General features: G+C 53.6%; 44 non-coding genes across 44 annotated transcripts; 36 read left to right on the top strand and 8 right to left on the bottom strand.

The window, feature by feature from the left end:
* The first annotated feature begins 512 nt into the window (after window positions 1-512).
* Trnam-cau (transfer RNA methionine (anticodon CAU)) lies at window positions 513-585 on the top strand. The gene has a single exon. It is a non-coding gene; the product is annotated as a tRNA-Met (tRNA).
* Window positions 586-907: 322 nt separating this feature from the next.
* On the top strand, window positions 908-979 carry Trnae-uuc (transfer RNA glutamic acid (anticodon UUC)). Its single transcript has one exon. It is a non-coding gene; the product is annotated as a tRNA-Glu (tRNA).
* Window positions 980-1275: 296 nt separating this feature from the next.
* On the top strand, window positions 1276-1348 carry Trnak-uuu (transfer RNA lysine (anticodon UUU)). The gene has a single exon. It is a non-coding gene; the product is annotated as a tRNA-Lys (tRNA).
* Window positions 1349-1487: 139 nt separating this feature from the next.
* On the top strand, window positions 1488-1569 carry Trnas-aga (transfer RNA serine (anticodon AGA)). The gene has a single exon. It is a non-coding gene; the product is annotated as a tRNA-Ser (tRNA).
* Window positions 1570-1845: 276 nt separating this feature from the next.
* Window positions 1846-1917, bottom strand: Trnag-ucc (transfer RNA glycine (anticodon UCC)). The gene has a single exon. It is a non-coding gene; the product is annotated as a tRNA-Gly (tRNA).
* Window positions 1918-2732: 815 nt separating this feature from the next.
* On the top strand, window positions 2733-2805 carry Trnam-cau (transfer RNA methionine (anticodon CAU)). The gene has a single exon. It is a non-coding gene; the product is annotated as a tRNA-Met (tRNA).
* A 322-nt stretch (window positions 2806-3127) lies between these two features.
* Window positions 3128-3199, top strand: Trnae-uuc (transfer RNA glutamic acid (anticodon UUC)). Its single transcript has one exon. It is a non-coding gene; the product is annotated as a tRNA-Glu (tRNA).
* Window positions 3200-3489: 290 nt separating this feature from the next.
* On the top strand, window positions 3490-3568 carry Trnak-uuu (transfer RNA lysine (anticodon UUU)). The gene has a single exon. It is a non-coding gene; the product is annotated as a tRNA-Lys (tRNA).
* A 139-nt stretch (window positions 3569-3707) lies between these two features.
* Trnas-aga (transfer RNA serine (anticodon AGA)) lies at window positions 3708-3789 on the top strand. The gene has a single exon. It is a non-coding gene; the product is annotated as a tRNA-Ser (tRNA).
* A 276-nt stretch (window positions 3790-4065) lies between these two features.
* On the bottom strand, window positions 4066-4137 carry Trnag-ucc (transfer RNA glycine (anticodon UCC)). Its single transcript has one exon. It is a non-coding gene; the product is annotated as a tRNA-Gly (tRNA).
* Window positions 4138-4952: 815 nt separating this feature from the next.
* On the top strand, window positions 4953-5025 carry Trnam-cau (transfer RNA methionine (anticodon CAU)). Its single transcript has one exon. It is a non-coding gene; the product is annotated as a tRNA-Met (tRNA).
* A 322-nt stretch (window positions 5026-5347) lies between these two features.
* Trnae-uuc (transfer RNA glutamic acid (anticodon UUC)) lies at window positions 5348-5419 on the top strand. The gene has a single exon. It is a non-coding gene; the product is annotated as a tRNA-Glu (tRNA).
* Window positions 5420-5709: 290 nt separating this feature from the next.
* On the top strand, window positions 5710-5788 carry Trnak-uuu (transfer RNA lysine (anticodon UUU)). The gene has a single exon. It is a non-coding gene; the product is annotated as a tRNA-Lys (tRNA).
* A 139-nt stretch (window positions 5789-5927) lies between these two features.
* Trnas-aga (transfer RNA serine (anticodon AGA)) lies at window positions 5928-6009 on the top strand. Its single transcript has one exon. It is a non-coding gene; the product is annotated as a tRNA-Ser (tRNA).
* A 1163-nt stretch (window positions 6010-7172) lies between these two features.
* Trnam-cau (transfer RNA methionine (anticodon CAU)) lies at window positions 7173-7245 on the top strand. The gene has a single exon. It is a non-coding gene; the product is annotated as a tRNA-Met (tRNA).
* Window positions 7246-7567: 322 nt separating this feature from the next.
* On the top strand, window positions 7568-7639 carry Trnae-uuc (transfer RNA glutamic acid (anticodon UUC)). The gene has a single exon. It is a non-coding gene; the product is annotated as a tRNA-Glu (tRNA).
* A 296-nt stretch (window positions 7640-7935) lies between these two features.
* On the top strand, window positions 7936-8008 carry Trnak-uuu (transfer RNA lysine (anticodon UUU)). Its single transcript has one exon. It is a non-coding gene; the product is annotated as a tRNA-Lys (tRNA).
* Window positions 8009-8147: 139 nt separating this feature from the next.
* Window positions 8148-8229, top strand: Trnas-aga (transfer RNA serine (anticodon AGA)). The gene has a single exon. It is a non-coding gene; the product is annotated as a tRNA-Ser (tRNA).
* Window positions 8230-8505: 276 nt separating this feature from the next.
* On the bottom strand, window positions 8506-8577 carry Trnag-ucc (transfer RNA glycine (anticodon UCC)). The gene has a single exon. It is a non-coding gene; the product is annotated as a tRNA-Gly (tRNA).
* An 815-nt stretch (window positions 8578-9392) lies between these two features.
* On the top strand, window positions 9393-9465 carry Trnam-cau (transfer RNA methionine (anticodon CAU)). The gene has a single exon. It is a non-coding gene; the product is annotated as a tRNA-Met (tRNA).
* A 322-nt stretch (window positions 9466-9787) lies between these two features.
* Trnae-uuc (transfer RNA glutamic acid (anticodon UUC)) lies at window positions 9788-9859 on the top strand. The gene has a single exon. It is a non-coding gene; the product is annotated as a tRNA-Glu (tRNA).
* Window positions 9860-10149: 290 nt separating this feature from the next.
* On the top strand, window positions 10150-10228 carry Trnak-uuu (transfer RNA lysine (anticodon UUU)). Its single transcript has one exon. It is a non-coding gene; the product is annotated as a tRNA-Lys (tRNA).
* A 139-nt stretch (window positions 10229-10367) lies between these two features.
* On the top strand, window positions 10368-10449 carry Trnas-aga (transfer RNA serine (anticodon AGA)). Its single transcript has one exon. It is a non-coding gene; the product is annotated as a tRNA-Ser (tRNA).
* Window positions 10450-10725: 276 nt separating this feature from the next.
* Trnag-ucc (transfer RNA glycine (anticodon UCC)) lies at window positions 10726-10797 on the bottom strand. The gene has a single exon. It is a non-coding gene; the product is annotated as a tRNA-Gly (tRNA).
* Window positions 10798-11612: 815 nt separating this feature from the next.
* On the top strand, window positions 11613-11685 carry Trnam-cau (transfer RNA methionine (anticodon CAU)). Its single transcript has one exon. It is a non-coding gene; the product is annotated as a tRNA-Met (tRNA).
* A 322-nt stretch (window positions 11686-12007) lies between these two features.
* On the top strand, window positions 12008-12079 carry Trnae-uuc (transfer RNA glutamic acid (anticodon UUC)). The gene has a single exon. It is a non-coding gene; the product is annotated as a tRNA-Glu (tRNA).
* Window positions 12080-12369: 290 nt separating this feature from the next.
* Trnak-uuu (transfer RNA lysine (anticodon UUU)) lies at window positions 12370-12448 on the top strand. Its single transcript has one exon. It is a non-coding gene; the product is annotated as a tRNA-Lys (tRNA).
* Window positions 12449-12587: 139 nt separating this feature from the next.
* Trnas-aga (transfer RNA serine (anticodon AGA)) lies at window positions 12588-12669 on the top strand. The gene has a single exon. It is a non-coding gene; the product is annotated as a tRNA-Ser (tRNA).
* A 276-nt stretch (window positions 12670-12945) lies between these two features.
* Window positions 12946-13017, bottom strand: Trnag-ucc (transfer RNA glycine (anticodon UCC)). The gene has a single exon. It is a non-coding gene; the product is annotated as a tRNA-Gly (tRNA).
* Window positions 13018-13832: 815 nt separating this feature from the next.
* On the top strand, window positions 13833-13905 carry Trnam-cau (transfer RNA methionine (anticodon CAU)). The gene has a single exon. It is a non-coding gene; the product is annotated as a tRNA-Met (tRNA).
* Window positions 13906-14227: 322 nt separating this feature from the next.
* On the top strand, window positions 14228-14299 carry Trnae-uuc (transfer RNA glutamic acid (anticodon UUC)). Its single transcript has one exon. It is a non-coding gene; the product is annotated as a tRNA-Glu (tRNA).
* A 290-nt stretch (window positions 14300-14589) lies between these two features.
* On the top strand, window positions 14590-14668 carry Trnak-uuu (transfer RNA lysine (anticodon UUU)). Its single transcript has one exon. It is a non-coding gene; the product is annotated as a tRNA-Lys (tRNA).
* A 139-nt stretch (window positions 14669-14807) lies between these two features.
* Trnas-aga (transfer RNA serine (anticodon AGA)) lies at window positions 14808-14889 on the top strand. The gene has a single exon. It is a non-coding gene; the product is annotated as a tRNA-Ser (tRNA).
* Window positions 14890-15165: 276 nt separating this feature from the next.
* Trnag-ucc (transfer RNA glycine (anticodon UCC)) lies at window positions 15166-15237 on the bottom strand. The gene has a single exon. It is a non-coding gene; the product is annotated as a tRNA-Gly (tRNA).
* Window positions 15238-16052: 815 nt separating this feature from the next.
* On the top strand, window positions 16053-16125 carry Trnam-cau (transfer RNA methionine (anticodon CAU)). Its single transcript has one exon. It is a non-coding gene; the product is annotated as a tRNA-Met (tRNA).
* A 322-nt stretch (window positions 16126-16447) lies between these two features.
* On the top strand, window positions 16448-16519 carry Trnae-uuc (transfer RNA glutamic acid (anticodon UUC)). Its single transcript has one exon. It is a non-coding gene; the product is annotated as a tRNA-Glu (tRNA).
* Window positions 16520-16809: 290 nt separating this feature from the next.
* On the top strand, window positions 16810-16888 carry Trnak-uuu (transfer RNA lysine (anticodon UUU)). The gene has a single exon. It is a non-coding gene; the product is annotated as a tRNA-Lys (tRNA).
* Window positions 16889-17027: 139 nt separating this feature from the next.
* On the top strand, window positions 17028-17109 carry Trnas-aga (transfer RNA serine (anticodon AGA)). The gene has a single exon. It is a non-coding gene; the product is annotated as a tRNA-Ser (tRNA).
* Window positions 17110-17385: 276 nt separating this feature from the next.
* On the bottom strand, window positions 17386-17457 carry Trnag-ucc (transfer RNA glycine (anticodon UCC)). Its single transcript has one exon. It is a non-coding gene; the product is annotated as a tRNA-Gly (tRNA).
* Window positions 17458-18271: 814 nt separating this feature from the next.
* Window positions 18272-18344, top strand: Trnam-cau (transfer RNA methionine (anticodon CAU)). The gene has a single exon. It is a non-coding gene; the product is annotated as a tRNA-Met (tRNA).
* A 322-nt stretch (window positions 18345-18666) lies between these two features.
* Window positions 18667-18738, top strand: Trnae-uuc (transfer RNA glutamic acid (anticodon UUC)). The gene has a single exon. It is a non-coding gene; the product is annotated as a tRNA-Glu (tRNA).
* Window positions 18739-19028: 290 nt separating this feature from the next.
* Window positions 19029-19107, top strand: Trnak-uuu (transfer RNA lysine (anticodon UUU)). The gene has a single exon. It is a non-coding gene; the product is annotated as a tRNA-Lys (tRNA).
* Window positions 19108-19246: 139 nt separating this feature from the next.
* On the top strand, window positions 19247-19328 carry Trnas-aga (transfer RNA serine (anticodon AGA)). The gene has a single exon. It is a non-coding gene; the product is annotated as a tRNA-Ser (tRNA).
* Window positions 19329-19604: 276 nt separating this feature from the next.
* On the bottom strand, window positions 19605-19676 carry Trnag-ucc (transfer RNA glycine (anticodon UCC)). The gene has a single exon. It is a non-coding gene; the product is annotated as a tRNA-Gly (tRNA).
* Window positions 19677-19715: the final 39 nt, after the last annotated feature.

Consider the following 19715-nt stretch of genomic DNA (forward strand, 5'->3'; position numbering starts at 1 on the left):
TCGGGAAGCACGGACGTCATCGGACGTCCGCCCCCAACAAATGCAACTAACAAAATGAGAACAACAACTAAAAAAGTGGTAGGTTGTTCGACTACCACGCGGGCGGCCCGGCTTCGATTCCCGGCCGATGCATCGTTTTGCTGTTCTCGCTATAGTGCTGCCGCGCCGATTGCTCGCTTGAGGTGCGCCAGCCTCAGGAATGTATAGCAGGATTCGCTGTGAGAAGAACCAAACATGCAGCACGCAAGAGACCCTACTTGGACGGCCGCGTGCTGTTACTGAACTCCAGCGTCGGCCTGGCCCTACAGGCCGCTGTGTTCAGGTGCCGCAAGGGCGATGTACTATAACCTCAGGCAGTGCTGCTTTCCGTCGTTAAAAAAGCTGCGGCAGCAGTTTACTCTAGCAAGTCGGGAAAGCACGCGTAGCGACACAACAGATTCCTGAGAAAGCGCAAACTGTCTATCTCTAATATGTGAGACTTACCAAGATTCCTGGGATGATGGTTGCAACGAGCCTCGGTAGCGCAGTAGGTAGCGCGTAAGTCTCATAATCTTAAGGTCGTGAGTTCGATCCTCACCCGGGGCATTTAATTTGCTGTACATCACGGCTGAATTAACGGCGTTGCTATTGCTAGTGAACGAACTTAATTGTCGTTTGTTATCCACAAGGAGTCCACGCCTCAGCGTCACAATGTTTACTTCCCATTATGGCAAGGTACAACTTTGATCATTCTCCTCCCCTGTTATGAGTGAAATATGATGCAAACAGCAATGAATAGACAGTTTCGAGCTGTGCGCCATGCCAGTCTGCACGCGCAAAAATGCTCGCAAACAGAGAACAACACTGAGTCCGGATTCAGCACGAAATGCGAGAGGAGAGGGAGTAAATCTCACGTTTCTCGAGCAAATCCGGTGTGGTCTAGTGGCTAGGATACCTGGCTTTCACCCAGGAGGCCCGGGTTCGATTCCCGGTACCGGAAGGGAAGTTTTTGCGCACACGACCCTCCATCTTTTGGCCTTCCAACCTTCGTTTGTCGCCCTCCTTCCGGAGCTTCAACCGAACGTAATTGGGGGAAGCAGGCACAGGATGCAATTACTGTCAGCACCGGGATAAAGGGAGAAGAGGCACTGGTCCGCTGTTGGGGTGCTACCAGCGTCAGTGGGAAGTCGGTGAAGTCGCCAGTTGCGCCAGAAGCCAGCAATTACCGTAGTACGCCTACACACGCGTTCCAGTTATTCACATTGCTTGCAGTCGCTCCATGCACAACAAGCGTGAGCCCGGATAGCTCAGTCGGTAGAGCATTAGGCTTTTAACCTAAGGGTCCAGGGTTCGAATCCCTGTTCGTGCGAAGATTTTAACGCTTCCGTAATGGCTCGTCTCGTAGCGCTGGTAGCCCTGCCGTAATCAGTGCACCGAGTTCGTTTCCTGTCAACATTCTGCGCAGACCGGTTGCATTTTTCACGATTCGAGGGAAGCTTTAGCTACGAGCAGTCGTGGCCGAGTGGTTAAGGCGTCTGACTAGAAATCAGATTCCCTCTGGGAGCGTAGGTTCGAGTCCTACCGACTGCGTCGGTTTTTTTATTTTTTGTTTCAGAAGAGAGAGCAGAAAATTTCGCAGTTTGCCTGTCGTTCTGGTACCTCGCTACACCTCACCTCTCACAGTCGTTTATAGCGCCTGTCCTTTTGATAAGGGCGAATTCCAAGCGTCAGCTTTCGCGTCAGCCGAGCAAAGTCGGGACAAGTCGGGACATACTACAGGATGGCCTGCGTGGAGCGACGACGGAAAGAAAACGTTAATTCAACAGCACGTGGCTCACATACTCATACGCATAGATTTGCGCCCGTTGCGGTGGCCGGGAATCGAACGCGGCTCAACTGCTCGGAAGGCAACTATGCTCACCATTACACTACCACCGCACAGCCGCTGCTCGCAACGCCGCGCTGTGTCGGCTTCCCGCCCGCCGGCAGTGGCCCACGGTGATAGTAGCTGTAGGCGCTTTACGAGGTAGGAGGGTGCATTCGGGCAGCGCCTCCACGCACGCTGCGTCTTTGGGCAAGGCTCGTCGCCGCGGCCGCAACGTTACTCACACAATAGTGACGAGCGGTCGCTTTGAGGCAGTGTAGTGGGGGACTCCGCGTGTGTAGCACTTTTTTCGGTTGTATCCGACGTCGCTGGGTGGCAATCCCACTTTCCCTGCAGACAGCTGCTCGGGAATATGCTCGGGAAGCACGGACGTCATCGGACGTCCGCCCCCAACAAATGCAACTAACAAAATGAGAACAACAACTAAAAAAGTGGTAGGTTGTTCGACTACCACGCGGGCGGCCCGGCTTCGATTCCCGGCCGATGCATCGTTTTGCTGTTCTCGCTATAGTGCTGCCGCGCCGATTGCTCGCTTGAGGTGCGCCAGCCTCAGGAATGTATAGCAGGATTCGCTGTGAGAAGAACCAAACATGCAGCACGCAAGAGACCCTACTTGGACGGCCGCGTGCTGTTACTGAACTCCAGCGTCGGCCTGGCCCTACAGGCCGCTGTGTTCAGGTGCCGCAAGGGCGATGTACTATAACCTCAGGCAGTGCTGCTTTCCGTCGTTAAAAAAGCTGCGGCAGCAGTTTACTCTAGCAAGTCGGGAAAGCACGCGTAGCGACACAACAGATTCCTGAGAAAGCGCAAACTGTCTATCTCTAATATGTGAGACTTACCAAGATTCCTGGGATGATGGTTCCAACGAGCCTCGGTAGCGCAGTAGGTAGCGCGTAAGTCTCATAATCTTAAGGTCGTGAGTTCGATCCTCACCCAGGGCATTTAATTTGCTGTACATCACGGCTGAATTAACGGCGTTGCTATTGCTAGTGAACGAACTTAATTGTCGTTTGTTATCCACAAGGAGTCCACGCCTCAGCGTCACAATGTTTACTTCCCATTATGGCAAGGTACAACTTTGATCATTCTCCTCCCCTGTTATGAGTGAAATATGATGCAAACAGCAATGAATAGACAGTTTCGAGCTGTGCGCCATGCCAGTCTGCACGCGCAAAAATGCTCGCAAACAGAGAACAACACTGAGTCCGGATTCAGCACGAAATGCGAGAGGAGAGGGAGTAAATCTCACGTTTCTCGAGCAAATCCGGTGTGGTCTAGTGGCTAGGATACCTGGCTTTCACCCAGGAGGCCCGGGTTCGATTCCCGGTACCGGAAGGGAAGTTTTTGCGCACACGACCCTCCATCTTTTGGCCTTCCAACCTTCGTTTGTCGCCCTCCTTCCGGAGCTTCAACCGAACGTAATCGGGGGAAGCAGGCACAGGATGCAATTACTGTCAGCACCGGGATAAAGGGAGAAGAGGCACTGGTCCGCTGTTGGGGTGCTACCAGCGTCAGTGGGAAGTCGGTGAAGTCGCCAGTTGCGCCAGAAGCCAGCAATTACCGTAGTACGCCTACACACGCGTTCCAGTTATTCACATTGCTTGCAGTCGCTCCATGCACAACAAGCGTGAACCCGGATAGCTCAGTCGGTAGAGCATTAGGCTTTTAACCTAAGGGTCCAGGGTTCGAATCCCTGTTCGTGCGAAGATTTTAACGCTTCCGTAATGGCTCGTCTCGTAGCGCTGGTAGCCCTGCCGTAATCAGTGCACCGAGTTCGTTTCCTGTCAACATTCTGCGCAGACCGGTTGCATTTTTCACGATTCGAGGGAAGCTTTAGCTACGAGCAGTCGTGGCCGAGTGGTTAAGGCGTCTGACTAGAAATCAGATTCCCTCTGGGAGCGTAGGTTCGAGTCCTACCGACTGCGTCGGTTTTTTTATTTTTTGTTTCAGAAGAGAGAGCAGAAAATTTCGCAGTTTGCCTGTCGTTCTGGTACCTCGCTACACCTCACCTCTCACAGTCGTTTATAGCGCCTGTCCTTTTGATAAGGGCGAATTCCAAGCGTCAGCTTTCGCGTCAGCCGAGCAAAGTCGGGACAAGTCGGGACATACTACAGGATGGCCTGCGTGGAGCGACGACGGAAAGAAAACGTTAATTCAACAGCACGTGGCTCACATACTCATACGCATAGATTTGCGCCCGTTGCGGTGGCCGGGAATCGAACGCGGCTCAACTGCTCGGAAGGCAACTATGCTCACCATTACACTACCACCGCACAGCCGCTGCTCGCAACGCCGCGCTGTGTCGGCTTCCCGCCCGCCGGCAGTGGCCCACGGTGATAGTAGCTGTAGGCGCTTTACGAGGTAGGAGGGTGCATTCGGGCAGCGCCTCCACGCACGCTGCGTCTTTGGGCAAGGCTCGTCGCCGCGGCCGCAACGTTACTCACACAATAGTGACGAGCGGTCGCTTTGAGGCAGTGTAGTGGGGGACTCCGCGTGTGTAGCACTTTTTTCGGTTGTATCCGACGTCGCTGGGTGGCAATCCCACTTTCCCTGCAGACAGCTGCTCGGGAATATGCTCGGGAAGCACGGACGTCATCGGACGTCCGCCCCCAACAAATGCAACTAACAAAATGAGAACAACAACTAAAAAAGTGGTAGGTTGTTCGACTACCACGCGGGCGGCCCGGCTTCGATTCCCGGCCGATGCATCGTTTTGCTGTTCTCGCTATAGTGCTGCCGCGCCGATTGCTCGCTTGAGGTGCGCCAGCCTCAGGAATGTATAGCAGGATTCGCTGTGAGAAGAACCAAACATGCAGCACGCAAGAGACCCTACTTGGACGGCCGCGTGCTGTTACTGAACTCCAGCGTCGGCCTGGCCCTACAGGCCGCTGTGTTCAGGTGCCGCAAGGGCGATGTACTATAACCTCAGGCAGTGCTGCTTTCCGTCGTTAAAAAAGCTGCGGCAGCAGTTTACTCTAGCAAGTCGGGAAAGCACGCGTAGCGACACAACAGATTCCTGAGAAAGCGCAAACTGTCTATCTCTAATATGTGAGACTTACCAAGATTCCTGGGATGATGGTTGCAACGAGCCTCGGTAGCGCAGTAGGTAGCGCGTAAGTCTCATAATCTTAAGGTCGTGAGTTCGATCCTCACCCGGGGCATTTAATTTGCTGTACATCACGGCTGAATTAACGGCGTTGCTATTGCTAGTGAACGAACTTAATTGTCGTTTGTTATCCACAAGGAGTCCACGCCTCAGCGTCACAATGTTTACTTCCCATTATGGCAAGGTACAACTTTGATCATTCTCCTCCCCTGTTATGAGTGAAATATGATGCAAACAGCAATGAATAGACAGTTTCGAGCTGTGCGCCATGCCAGTCTGCACGCGCAAAAATGCTCGCAAACAGAGAACAACACTGAGTCCGGATTCAGCACGAAATGCGAGAGGAGAGGGAGTAAATCTCACGTTTCTCGAGCAAATCCGGTGTGGTCTAGTGGCTAGGATACCTGGCTTTCACCCAGGAGGCCCGGGTTCGATTCCCGGTACCGGAAGGGAAGTTTTTGCGCACACGACCCTCCATCTTTTGGCCTTCCAACCTTCGTTTGTCGCCCTCCTTCCGGAGCTTCAACCGAACGTAATCGGGGGAAGCAGGCACAGGATGCAATTACTGTCAGCACCGGGATAAAGGGAGAAGAGGCACTGGTCCGCTGTTGGGGTGCTACCAGCGTCAGTGGGAAGTCGGTGAAGTCGCCAGTTGCGCCAGAAGCCAGCAATTACCGTAGTACGCCTACACACGCGTTCCAGTTATTCACATTGCTTGCAGTCGCTCCATGCACAACAAGCGTGAACCCGGATAGCTCAGTCGGTAGAGCATTAGGCTTTTAACCTAAGGGTCCAGGGTTCGAATCCCTGTTCGTGCGAAGATTTTAACGCTTCCGTAATGGCTCGTCTCGTAGCGCTGGTAGCCCTGCCGTAATCAGTGCACCGAGTTCGTTTCCTGTCAACATTCTGCGCAGACCGGTTGCATTTTTCACGATTCGAGGGAAGCTTTAGCTACGAGCAGTCGTGGCCGAGTGGTTAAGGCGTCTGACTAGAAATCAGATTCCCTCTGGGAGCGTAGGTTCGAGTCCTACCGACTGCGTCGGTTTTTTTATTTTTTGTTTCAGAAGAGAGAGCAGAAAATTTCGCAGTTTGCCTGTCGTTCTGGTACCTCGCTACACCTCACCTCTCACAGTCGTTTATAGCGCCTGTCCTTTTGATAAGGGCGAATTCCAAGCGTCAGCTTTCGCGTCAGCCGAGCAAAGTCGGGACAAGTCGGGACATACTACAGGATGGCCTGCGTGGAGCGACGACGGAAAGAAAACGTTAATTCAACAGCACGTGGCTCACATACTCATACGCATAGATTTGCGCCCGTTGCGGTGGCCAGGAATCGAACGCGGCTCAACTGCTCGGAAGGCAACTATGCTCACCATTACACCACCACCGCACAGCCGCTGCTCGCAACGCCGCGCTGTGTCGGCTTCCCGCCCGCCGGCAGTGGCCCACGGTGATAGTAGCTGTAGGCGCTTTACGAGGTAGGAGGGTGCATTCGGGCAGCGCCTCCACGCACGCTGCGTCTTTGGGCAAGGCTCGTCGCCGCGGCCGCAACGTTACTCACACAATAGTGACGAGCGGTCGCTTTGAGGCAGTGTAGTGGGGGACTCCGCGTGTGTAGCACTTTTTTCGGTTGTATCCGACGTCGCTGGGTGGCAATCCCACTTTCCCTGCAGACAGCTGCTCGGGAATATGCTCGGGAAGCACGGACGTCATCGGACGTCCGCCCCCAACAAATGCAACTAACAAAATGAGAACAACAACTAAAAAAGTGGTAGGTTGTTCGACTACCACGCGGGCGGCCCGGCTTCGATTCCCGGCCGATGCATCGTTTTGCTGTTCTCGCTATAGTGCTGCCGCGCCGATTGCTCGCTTGAGGTGCGCCAGCCTCAGGAATGTATAGCAGGATTCGCTGTGAGAAGAACCAAACATGCAGCACGCAAGAGACCCTACTTGGACGGCCGCGTGCTGTTACTGAACTCCAGCGTCGGCCTGGCCCTACAGGCCGCTGTGTTCAGGTGCCGCAAGGGCGATGTACTATAACCTCAGGCAGTGCTGCTTTCCGTCGTTAAAAAAGCTGCGGCAGCAGTTTACTCTAGCAAGTCGGGAAAGCACGCGTAGCGACACAACAGATTCCTGAGAAAGCGCAAACTGTCTATCTCTAATATGTGAGACTTACCAAGATTCCTGGGATGATGGTTGCAACGAGCCTCGGTAGCGCAGTAGGTAGCGCGTAAGTCTCATAATCTTAAGGTCGTGAGTTCGATCCTCACCCGGGGCATTTAATTTGCTGTACATCACGGCTGAATTAACGGCGTTGCTATTGCTAGTGAACGAACTTAATTGTCGTTTGTTATCCACAAGGAGTCCACGCCTCAGCGTCACAATGTTTACTTCCCATTATGGCAAGGTACAACTTTGATCATTCTCCTCCCCTGTTATGAGTGAAATATGATGCAAACAGCAATGAATAGACAGTTTCGAGCTGTGCGCCATGCCAGTCTGCACGCGCAAAAATGCTCGCAAACAGAGAACAACACTGAGTCCGGATTCAGCACGAAATGCGAGAGGAGAGGGAGTAAATCTCACGTTTCTCGAGCAAATCCGGTGTGGTCTAGTGGCTAGGATACCTGGCTTTCACCCAGGAGGCCCGGGTTCGATTCCCGGTACCGGAAGGGAATTTTTTGCGCACACGACCCTCCATCTTTTGGCCTTCCAACCTTCGTTTGTCGCCCTCCTTCCGGAGCTTCAACCGAACGTAATTGGGGGAAGCAGGCACAGGATGCAATTACTGTCAGCACCGGGATAAAGGGAGAAGAGGCACTGGTCCGCTGTTGGGGTGCTACCAGCGTCAGTGGGAAGTCGGTGAAGTCGCCAGTTGCGCCAGAAGCCAGCAATTACCGTAGTACGCCTACACACGCGTTCCAGTTATTCACATTGCTTGCAGTCGCTCCATGCACAACAAGCGTGAGCCCGGATAGCTCAGTCGGTAGAGCATTAGGCTTTTAACCTAAGGGTCCAGGGTTCGAATCCCTGTTCGTGCGAAGATTTTAACGCTTCCGTAATGGCTCGTCTCGTAGCGCTGGTAGCCCTGCCGTAATCAGTGCACCGAGTTCGTTTCCTGTCAACATTCTGCGCAGACCGGTTGCATTTTTCACGATTCGAGGGAAGCTTTAGCTACGAGCAGTCGTGGCCGAGTGGTTAAGGCGTCTGACTAGAAATCAGATTCCCTCTGGGAGCGTAGGTTCGAGTCCTACCGACTGCGTCGGTTTTTTTATTTTTTGTTTCAGAAGAGAGAGCAGAAAATTTCGCAGTTTGCCTGTCGTTCTGGTACCTCGCTACACCTCACCTCTCACAGTCGTTTATAGCGCCTGTCCTTTTGATAAGGGCGAATTCCAAGCGTCAGCTTTCGCGTCAGCCGAGCAAAGTCGGGACAAGTCGGGACATACTACAGGATGGCCTGCGTGGAGCGACGACGGAAAGAAAACGTTAATTCAACAGCACGTGGCTCACATACTCATACGCATAGATTTGCGCCCGTTGCGGTGGCCGGGAATCGAACGCGGCTCAACTGCTCGGAAGGCAACTATGCTCACCATTACACTACCACCGCACAGCCGCTGCTCGCAACGCCGCGCTGTGTCGGCTTCCCGCCCGCCGGCAGTGGCCCACGGTGATAGTAGCTGTAGGCGCTTTACGAGGTAGGAGGGTGCATTCGGGCAGCGCCTCCACGCACGCTGCGTCTTTGGGCAAGGCTCGTCGCCGCGGCCGCAACGTTACTCACACAATAGTGACGAGCGGTCGCTTTGAGGCAGTGTAGTGGGGGACTCCGCGTGTGTAGCACTTTTTTCGGTTGTATCCGACGTCGCTGGGTGGCAATCCCACTTTCCCTGCAGACAGCTGCTCGGGAATATGCTCGGGAAGCACGGACGTCATCGGACGTCCGCCCCCAACAAATGCAACTAACAAAATGAGAACAACAACTAAAAAAGTGGTAGGTTGTTCGACTACCACGCGGGCGGCCCGGCTTCGATTCCCGGCCGATGCATCGTTTTGCTGTTCTCGCTATAGTGCTGCCGCGCCGATTGCTCGCTTGAGGTGCGCCAGCCTCAGGAATGTATAGCAGGATTCGCTGTGAGAAGAACCAAACATGCAGCACGCAAGAGACCCTACTTGGACGGCCGCGTGCTGTTACTGAACTCCAGCGTCGGCCTGGCCCTACAGGCCGCTGTGTTCAGGTGCCGCAAGGGCGATGTACTATAACCTCAGGCAGTGCTGCTTTCCGTCGTTAAAAAAGCTGCGGCAGCAGTTTACTCTAGCAAGTCGGGAAAGCACGCGTAGCGACACAACAGATTCCTGAGAAAGCGCAAACTGTCTATCTCTAATATGTGAGACTTACCAAGATTCCTGGGATGATGGTTGCAACGAGCCTCGGTAGCGCAGTAGGTAGCGCGTAAGTCTCATAATCTTAAGGTCGTGAGTTCGATCCTCACCCGGGGCATTTAATTTGCTGTACATCACGGCTGAATTAACGGCGTTGCTATTGCTAGTGAACGAACTTAATTGTCGTTTGTTATCCACAAGGAGTCCACGCCTCAGCGTCACAATGTTTACTTCCCATTATGGCAAGGTACAACTTTGATCATTCTCCTCCCCTGTTATGAGTGAAATATGATGCAAACAGCAATGAATAGACAGTTTCGAGCTGTGCGCCATGCCAGTCTGCACGCGCAAAAATGCTCGCAAACAGAGAACAACACTGAGTCCGGATTCAGCACGAAATGCGAGAGGAGAGGGAGTAAATCTCACGTTTCTCGAGCAAATCCGGTGTGGTCTAGTGGCTAGGATACCTGGCTTTCACCCAGGAGGCCCGGGTTCGATTCCCGGTACCGGAAGGGAAGTTTTTGCGCACACGACCCTCCATCTTTTGGCCTTCCAACCTTCGTTTGTCGCCCTCCTTCCGGAGCTTCAACCGAACGTAATCGGGGGAAGCAGGCACAGGATGCAATTACTGTCAGCACCGGGATAAAGGGAGAAGAGGCACTGGTCCGCTGTTGGGGTGCTACCAGCGTCAGTGGGAAGTCGGTGAAGTCGCCAGTTGCGCCAGAAGCCAGCAATTACCGTAGTACGCCTACACACGCGTTCCAGTTATTCACATTGCTTGCAGTCGCTCCATGCACAACAAGCGTGAACCCGGATAGCTCAGTCGGTAGAGCATTAGGCTTTTAACCTAAGGGTCCAGGGTTCGAATCCCTGTTCGTGCGAAGATTTTAACGCTTCCGTAATGGCTCGTCTCGTAGCGCTGGTAGCCCTGCCGTAATCAGTGCACCGAGTTCGTTTCCTGTCAACATTCTGCGCAGACCGGTTGCATTTTTCACGATTCGAGGGAAGCTTTAGCTACGAGCAGTCGTGGCCGAGTGGTTAAGGCGTCTGACTAGAAATCAGATTCCCTCTGGGAGCGTAGGTTCGAGTCCTACCGACTGCGTCGGTTTTTTTATTTTTTGTTTCAGAAGAGAGAGCAGAAAATTTCGCAGTTTGCCTGTCGTTCTGGTACCTCGCTACACCTCACCTCTCACAGTCGTTTATAGCGCCTGTCCTTTTGATAAGGGCGAATTCCAAGCGTCAGCTTTCGCGTCAGCCGAGCAAAGTCGGGACAAGTCGGGACATACTACAGGATGGCCTGCGTGGAGCGACGACGGAAAGAAAACGTTAATTCAACAGCACGTGGCTCACATACTCATACGCATAGATTTGCGCCCGTTGCGGTGGCCGGGAATCGAACGCGGCTCAACTGCTCGGAAGGCAACTATGCTCACCATTACACTACCACCGCACAGCCGCTGCTCGCAACGCCGCGCTGTGTCGGCTTCCCGCCCGCCGGCAGTGGCCCACGGTGATAGTAGCTGTAGGCGCTTTACGAGGTAGGAGGGTGCATTCGGGCAGCGCCTCCACGCACGCTGCGTCTTTGGGCAAGGCTCGTCGCCGCGGCCGCAACGTTACTCACACAATAGTGACGAGCGGTCGCTTTGAGGCAGTGTAGTGGGGGACTCCGCGTGTGTAGCACTTTTTTCGGTTGTATCCGACGTCGCTGGGTGGCAATCCCACTTTCCCTGCAGACAGCTGCTCGGGAATATGCTCGGGAAGCACGGACGTCATCGGACGTCCGCCCCCAACAAATGCAACTAACAAAATGAGAACAACAACTAAAAAAGTGGTAGGTTGTTCGACTACCACGCGGGCGGCCCGGCTTCGATTCCCGGCCGATGCATCGTTTTGCTGTTCTCGCTATAGTGCTGCCGCGCCGATTGCTCGCTTGAGGTGCGCCAGCCTCAGGAATGTATAGCAGGATTCGCTGTGAGAAGAACCAAACATGCAGCACGCAAGAGACCCTACTTGGACGGCCGCGTGCTGTTACTGAACTCCAGCGTCGGCCTGGCCCTACAGGCCGCTGTGTTCAGGTGCCGCAAGGGCGATGTACTATAACCTCAGGCAGTGCTGCTTTCCGTCGTTAAAAAAGCTGCGGCAGCAGTTTACTCTAGCAAGTCGGGAAAGCACGCGTAGCGACACAACAGATTCCTGAGAAAGCGCAAACTGTCTATCTCTAATATGTGAGACTTACCAAGATTCCTGGGATGATGGTTGCAACGAGCCTCGGTAGCGCAGTAGGTAGCGCGTAAGTCTCATAATCTTAAGGTCGTGAGTTCGATCCTCACCCGGGGCATTTAATTTGCTGTACATCACGGCTGAATTAACGGCGTTGCTATTGCTAGTGAACGAACTTAATTGTCGTTTGTTATCCACAAGGAGTCCACGCCTCAGCGTCACAATGTTTACTTCCCATTATGGCAAGGTACAACTTTGATCATTCTCCTCCCCTGTTATGAGTGAAATATGATGCAAACAGCAATGAATAGACAGTTTCGAGCTGTGCGCCATGCCAGTCTGCACGCGCAAAAATGCTCGCAAACAGAGAACAACACTGAGTCCGGATTCAGCACGAAATGCGAGAGGAGAGGGAGTAAATCTCACGTTTCTCGAGCAAATCCGGTGTGGTCTAGTGGCTAGGATACCTGGCTTTCACCCAGGAGGCCCGGGTTCGATTCCCGGTACCGGAAGGGAAGTTTTTGCGCACACGACCCTCCATCTTTTGGCCTTCCAACCTTTGTTTGTCGCCCTCCTTCCGGAGCTTCAACCGAACGTAATCGGGGGAAGCAGGCACAGGATGCAATTACTGTCAGCACCGGGATAAAGGGAGAAGAGGCACTGGTCCGCTGTTGGGGTGCTACCAGCGTCAGTGGGAAGTCGGTGAAGTCGCCAGTTGCGCCAGAAGCCAGCAATTACCGTAGTACGCCTACACACGCGTTCCAGTTATTCACATTGCTTGCAGTCGCTCCATGCACAACAAGCGTGAACCCGGATAGCTCAGTCAGTAGAGCATTAGGCTTTTAACCTAAGGGTCCAGGGTTCGAATCCCTGTTCGTGCGAAGATTTTAACGCTTCCGTAATGGCTCGTCTCGTAGCGCTGGTAGCCCTGCCGTAATCAGTGCACCGAGTTCGTTTCCTGTCAACATTCTGCGCAGACCGGTTGCATTTTTCACGATTCGAGGGAAGCTTTAGCTACGAGCAGTCGTGGCCGAGTGGTTAAGGCGTCTGACTAGAAATCAGATTCCCTCTGGGAGCGTAGGTTCGAGTCCTACCGACTGCGTCGGTTTTTTTATTTTTTGTTTCAGAAGAGAGAGCAGAAAATTTCGCAGTTTGCCTGTCGTTCTGGTACCTCGCTACACCTCACCTCTCACAGTCGTTTATAGCGCCTGTCCTTTTGATAAGGGCGAATTCCAAGCGTCAGCTTTCGCGTCAGCCGAGCAAAGTCGGGACAAGTCGGGACATACTACAGGATGGCCTGCGTGGAGCGACGACGGAAAGAAAACGTTAATTCAACAGCACGTGGCTCACATACTCATACGCATAGATTTGCGCCCGTTGCGGTGGCCGGGAATCGAACGCGGCTCAACTGCTCGGAAGGCAACTATGCTCACCATTACACTACCACCGCACAGCCGCTGCTCGCAACGCCGCGCTGTGTCGGCTTCCCGCCCGCCGGCAGTGGCCCACGGTGATAGTAGCTGTAGGCGCTTTACGAGGTAGGAGGGTGCATTCGGGCAGCGCCTCCACGCACGCTGCGTCTTTGGGCAAGGCTCGTCGCCGCGGCCGCAACGTTACTCACACAATAGTGACGAGCGGTCGCTTTGAGGCAGTGTAGTGGGGGACTCCGCGTGTGTAGCACTTTTTTCGGTTGTATCCGACGTCGCTGGGTGGCAATCCCACTTTCCCTGCAGACAGCTGCTCGGGAATATGCTCGGGAAGCACGGACGTCATCGGACGTCCGCCCCCAACAAATGCAACTAACAAAATGAGAACAACAACTAAAAAAGTGGTAGGTTGTTCGACTACCACGCGGGCGGCCCGGCTTCGATTCCCGGCCGATGCATCGTTTTGCTGTTCTCGCTATAGTGCTGCCGCGCCGATTGCTCGCTTGAGGTGCGCCAGCCTCAGGAATGTATAGCAGGATTCGCTGTGAGAAGAACCAAACATGCAGCACGCAAGAGACCCTACTTGGACGGCCGCGTGCTGTTACTGAACTCCAGCGTCGGCCTGGCCCTACAGGCCGCTGTGTTCAGGTGCCGCAAGGGCGATGTACTATAACCTCAGGCAGTGCTGCTTTCCGTCGTTAAAAAAGCTGCGGCAGCAGTTTACTCTAGCAAGTCGGGAAAGCACGCGTAGCGACACAACAGATTCCTGAGAAAGCGCAAACTGTCTATCTCTAATATGTGAGACTTACCAAGATTCCTGGGATGATGGTTGCAACGAGCCTCGGTAGCGCAGTAGGTAGCGCGTAAGTCTCATAATCTTAAGGTCGTGAGTTCGATCCTCACCCGGGGCATTTAATTTGCTGTACATCACGGCTGAATTAACGGCGTTGCTATTGCTAGTGAACGAACTTAATTGTCGTTTGTTATCCACAAGGAGTCCACGCCTCAGCGTCACAATGTTTACTTCCCATTATGGCAAGGTACAACTTTGATCATTCTCCTCCCCTGTTATGAGTGAAATATGATGCAAACAGCAATGAATAGACAGTTTCGAGCTGTGCGCCATGCCAGTCTGCACGCGCAAAAATGCTCGCAAACAGAGAACAACACTGAGTCCGGATTCAGCACGAAATGCGAGAGGAGAGGGAGTAAATCTCACGTTTCTCGAGCAAATCCGGTGTGGTCTAGTGGCTAGGATACCTGGCTTTCACCCAGGAGGCCCGGGTTCGATTCCCGGTACCGGAAGGGAAGTTTTTGCGCACACGACCCTCCATCTTTTGGCCTTCCAACCTTCGTTTGTCGCCCTCCTTCCGGAGCTTCAACCGAACGTAATCGGGGGAAGCAGGCACAGGATGCAATTACTGTCAGCACCGGGATAAAGGGAGAAGAGGCACTGGTCCGCTGTTGGGGTGCTACCAGCGTCAGTGGGAAGTCGGTGAAGTCGCCAGTTGCGCCAGAAGCCAGCAATTACCGTAGTACGCCTACACACGCGTTCCAGTTATTCACATTGCTTGCAGTCGCTCCATGCACAACAAGCGTGAACCCGGATAGCTCAGTCGGTAGAGCATTAGGCTTTTAACCTAAGGGTCCAGGGTTCGAATCCCTGTTCGTGCGAAGATTTTAACGCTTCCGTAATGGCTCGTCTCGTAGCGCTGGTAGCCCTGCCGTAATCAGTGCACCGAGTTCGTTTCCTGTCAACATTCTGCGCAGACCGGTTGCATTTTTCACGATTCGAGGGAAGCTTTAGCTACGAGCAGTCGTGGCCGAGTGGTTAAGGCGTCTGACTAGAAATCAGATTCCCTCTGGGAGCGTAGGTTCGAGTCCTACCGACTGCGTCGGTTTTTTTATTTTTTGTTTCAGAAGAGAGAGCAGAAAATTTCGCAGTTTGCCTGTCGTTCTGGTACCTCGCTACACCTCACCTCTCACAGTCGTTTATAGCGCCTGTCCTTTTGATAAGGGCGAATTCCAAGCGTCAGCTTTCGCGTCAGCCGAGCAAAGTCGGGACAAGTCGGGACATACTACAGGATGGCCTGCGTGGAGCGACGACGGAAAGAAAACGTTAATTCAACAGCACGTGGCTCACATACTCATACGCATAGATTTGCGCCCGTTGCGGTGGCCGGGAATCGAACGCGGCTCAACTGCTCGGAAGGCAACTATGCTCACCATTACACTACCACCGCACAGCCGCTGCTCGCAACGCCGCGCTGTGTCGGCTTCCCGCCCGCCGGCAGTGGCCCACGGTGATAGTAGCTGTAGGCGCTTTACGAGGTAGGAGGGTGCATTCGGGCAGCGCCTCCACGCACGCTGCGTCTTTGGGCAAGGCTCGTCGCCGCGGCCGCAACGTTACTCACACAATAGTGACGAGCGGTCGCTTTGAGGCAGTGTAGTGGGGGACTCCGCGTGTGTAGCACTTTTTTCGGTTGTATCCGACGTCGCTGGGTGGCAATCCCACTTTCCCTGCAGACAGCTGCTCGGGAATATGCTCGGGAAGCACGGACGTCATCGGACGTCCGCCCCCAACAAATGCAACTAACAAAATGAGAACAACAACTAAAAAAGTGGTAGGTTGTTCGACTACCACGCGGGCGGCCCGGCTTCGATTCCCGGCCGATGCATCGTTTTGCTGTTCTCGCTATAGTGCTGCCGCGCCGATTGCTCGCTTGAGGTGCGCCAGCCTCAGGAATGTATAGCAGGATTCGCTGTGAGAAGAACCAAACATGCAGCACGCAAGAGACCCTACTTGGACGGCCGCGTGCTGTTACTGAACTCCAGCGTCGGCCTGGCCCTACAGGCCGCTGTGTTCAGGTGCCGCAAGGGCGATGTACTATAACCTCAGGCAGTGCTGCTTTCCGTCGTTAAAAAAGCTGCGGCAGCAGTTTACTCTAGCAAGTCGGGAAAGCACGCGTAGCGACACAACAGATTCCTGAGAAAGCGCAAACTGTCTATCTCTAATATGTGAGACTTACCAAGATTCCTGGGATGATGGTTGCAACGAGCCTCGGTAGCGCAGTAGGTAGCGCGTAAGTCTCATAATCTTAAGGTCGTGAGTTCGATCCTCACCCGGGGCATTTAATTTGCTGTACATCACGGCTGAATTAACGGCGTTGCTATTGCTAGTGAACGAACTTAATTGTCGTTTGTTATCCACAAGGAGTCCACGCCTCAGCGTCACAATGTTTACTTCCCATTATGGCAAGGTACAACTTTGATCATTCTCCTCCCCTGTTATGAGTGAAATATGATGCAAACAGCAATGAATAGACAGTTTCGAGCTGTGCGCCATGCCAGTCTGCACGCGCAAAAATGCTCGCAAACAGAGAACAACACTGAGTCCGGATTCAGCACGAAATGCGAGAGGAGAGGGAGTAAATCTCACGTTTCTCGAGCAAATCCGGTGTGGTCTAGTGGCTAGGATACCTGGCTTTCACCCAGGAGGCCCGGGTTCGATTCCCGGTACCGGAAGGGAAGTTTTTGCGCACACGACCCTCCATCTTTTGGCCTTCCAACCTTTGTTTGTCGCCCTCCTTCCGGAGCTTCAACCGAACGTAATCGGGGGAAGCAGGCACAGGATGCAATTACTGTCAGCACCGGGATAAAGGGAGAAGAGGCACTGGTCCGCTGTTGGGGTGCTACCAGCGTCAGTGGGAAGTCGGTGAAGTCGCCAGTTGCGCCAGAAGCCAGCAATTACCGTAGTACGCCTACACACGCGTTCCAGTTATTCACATTGCTTGCAGTCGCTCCATGCACAACAAGCGTGAACCCGGATAGCTCAGTCAGTAGAGCATTAGGCTTTTAACCTAAGGGTCCAGGGTTCGAATCCCTGTTCGTGCGAAGATTTTAACGCTTCCGTAATGGCTCGTCTCGTAGCGCTGGTAGCCCTGCCGTAATCAGTGCACCGAGTTCGTTTCCTGTCAACATTCTGCGCAGACCGGTTGCATTTTTCACGATTCGAGGGAAGCTTTAGCTACGAGCAGTCGTGGCCGAGTGGTTAAGGCGTCTGACTAGAAATCAGATTCCCTCTGGGAGCGTAGGTTCGAGTCCTACCGACTGCGTCGGTTTTTTTATTTTTTGTTTCAGAAGAGAGAGCAGAAAATTTCGCAGTTTGCCTGTCGTTCTGGTACCTCGCTACACCTCACCTCTCACAGTCGTTTATAGCGCCTGTCCTTTTGATAAGGGCGAATTCCAAGCGTCAGCTTTCGCGTCAGCCGAGCAAAGTCGGGACAAGTCGGGACATACTACAGGATGGCCTGCGTGGAGCGACGACGGAAAGAAAACGTTAATTCAACAGCACGTGGCTCACATACTCATACGCATAGATTTGCGCCCGTTGCGGTGGCCGGGAATCGAACGCGGCTCAACTGCTCGGAAGGCAACTATGCTCACCATTACACTACCACCGCACAGCCGCTGCTCGCAACGCCGCGCTGTGTCGGCTTCCCGCCCGCCGGCAGTGGCCCACGGTGATAGTAGCTGTAGGCGCTTTACGAGGTAGGAGGTGCATTCGGGCAGCGCCTCCACGCACGCTGCGTCTTTGGGCAAGGCTCGTCGCCGCGGCCGCAACGTTACTCACACAATAGTGACGAGCGGTCGCTTTGAGGCAGTGTAGTGGGGGACTCCGCGTGTGTAGCACTTTTTTCGGTTGTATCCGACGTCGCTGGGTGGCAATCCCACTTTCCCTGCAGACAGCTGCTCGGGAATATGCTCGGGAAGCACGGACGTCATCGGACGTCCGCCCCCAACAAATGCAACTAACAAAATGAGAACAACAACTAAAAAAGTGGTAGGTTGTTCGACTACCACGCGGGCGGCCCGGCTTCGATTCCCGGCCGATGCATCGTTTTGCTGTTCTCGCTATAGTGCTGCCGCGCCGATTGCTCGCTTGAGGTGCGCCAGCCTCAGGAATGTATAGCAGGATTCGCTGTGAGAAGAACCAAACATGCAGCACGCAAGAGACCCTACTTGGACGGCCGCGTGCTGTTACTGAACTCCAGCGTCGGCCTGGCCCTACAGGCCGCTGTGTTCAGGTGCCGCAAGGGCGATGTACTATAACCTCAGGCAGTGCTGCTTTCCGTCGTTAAAAAAGCTGCGGCAGCAGTTTACTCTAGCAAGTCGGGAAAGCACGCGTAGCGACACAACAGATTCCTGAGAAAGCGCAAACTGTCTATCTCTAATATGTGAGACTTACCAAGATTCCTGGGATGATGGTTGCAACGAGCCTCGGTAGCGCAGTAGGTAGCGCGTAAGTCTCATAATCTTAAGGTCGTGAGTTCGATCCTCACCCGGGGCATTTAATTTGCTGTACATCACGGCTGAATTAACGGCGTTGCTATTGCTAGTGAACGAACTTAATTGTCGTTTGTTATCCACAAGGAGTCCACGCCTCAGCGTCACAATGTTTACTTCCCATTATGGCAAGGTACAACTTTGATCATTCTCCTCCCCTGTTATGAGTGAAATATGATGCAAACAGCAATGAATAGACAGTTTCGAGCTGTGCGCCATGCCAGTCTGCACGCGCAAAAATGCTCGCAAACAGAGAACAACACTGAGTCCGGATTCAGCACGAAATGCGAGAGGAGAGGGAGTAAATCTCACGTTTCTCGAGCAAATCCGGTGTGGTCTAGTGGCTAGGATACCTGGCTTTCACCCAGGAGGCCCGGGTTCGATTCCCGGTACCGGAAGGGAAGTTTTTGCGCACACGACCCTCCATCTTTTGGCCTTCCAACCTTCGTTTGTCGCCCTCCTTCCGGAGCTTCAACCGAACGTAATCGGGGGAAGCAGGCACAGGATGCAATTACTGTCAGCACCGGGATAAAGGGAGAAGAGGCACTGGTCCGCTGTTGGGGTGCTACCAGCGTCAGTGGGAAGTCGGTGAAGTCGCCAGTTGCGCCAGAAGCCAGCAATTACCGTAGTACGCCTACACACGCGTTCCAGTTATTCACATTGCTTGCAGTCGCTCCATGCACAACAAGCGTGAACCCGGATAGCTCAGTCGGTAGAGCATTAGGCTTTTAACCTAAGGGTCCAGGGTTCGAATCCCTGTTCGTGCGAAGATTTTAACGCTTCCGTAATGGCTCGTCTCGTAGCGCTGGTAGCCCTGCCGTAATCAGTGCACCGAGTTCGTTTCCTGTCAACATTCTGCGCAGACCGGTTGCATTTTTCACGATTCGAGGGAAGCTTTAGCTACGAGCAGTCGTGGCCGAGTGGTTAAGGCGTCTGACTAGAAATCAGATTCCCTCTGGGAGCGTAGGTTCGAGTCCTACCGACTGCGTCGGTTTTTTTATTTTTTGTTTCAGAAGAGAGAGCAGAAAATTTCGCAGTTTGCCTGTCGTTCTGGTACCTCGCTACACCTCACCTCTCACAGTCGTTTATAGCGCCTGTCCTTTTGATAAGGGCGAATTCCAAGCGTCAGCTTTCGCGTCAGCCGAGCAAAGTCGGGACAAGTCGGGACATACTACAGGATGGCCTGCGTGGAGCGACGACGGAAAGAAAACGTTAATTCAACAGCACGTGGCTCACATACTCATACGCATAGATTTGCGCCCGTTGCGGTGGCCGGGAATCGAACGCGGCTCAACTGCTCGGAAGGCAACTATGCTCACCATTACACTACCACCGCACAGCCGCTGCTCGCAACGCCGCGCTGTGTCGGCTTCCC

Source organism: Schistocerca cancellata, unplaced genomic scaffold (assembly GCF_023864275.1).
Source record: "Schistocerca cancellata isolate TAMUIC-IGC-003103 unplaced genomic scaffold, iqSchCanc2.1 HiC_scaffold_638, whole genome shotgun sequence".
Lineage (NCBI taxonomy): Eukaryota > Metazoa > Arthropoda > Insecta > Orthoptera > Acrididae > Schistocerca > Schistocerca cancellata.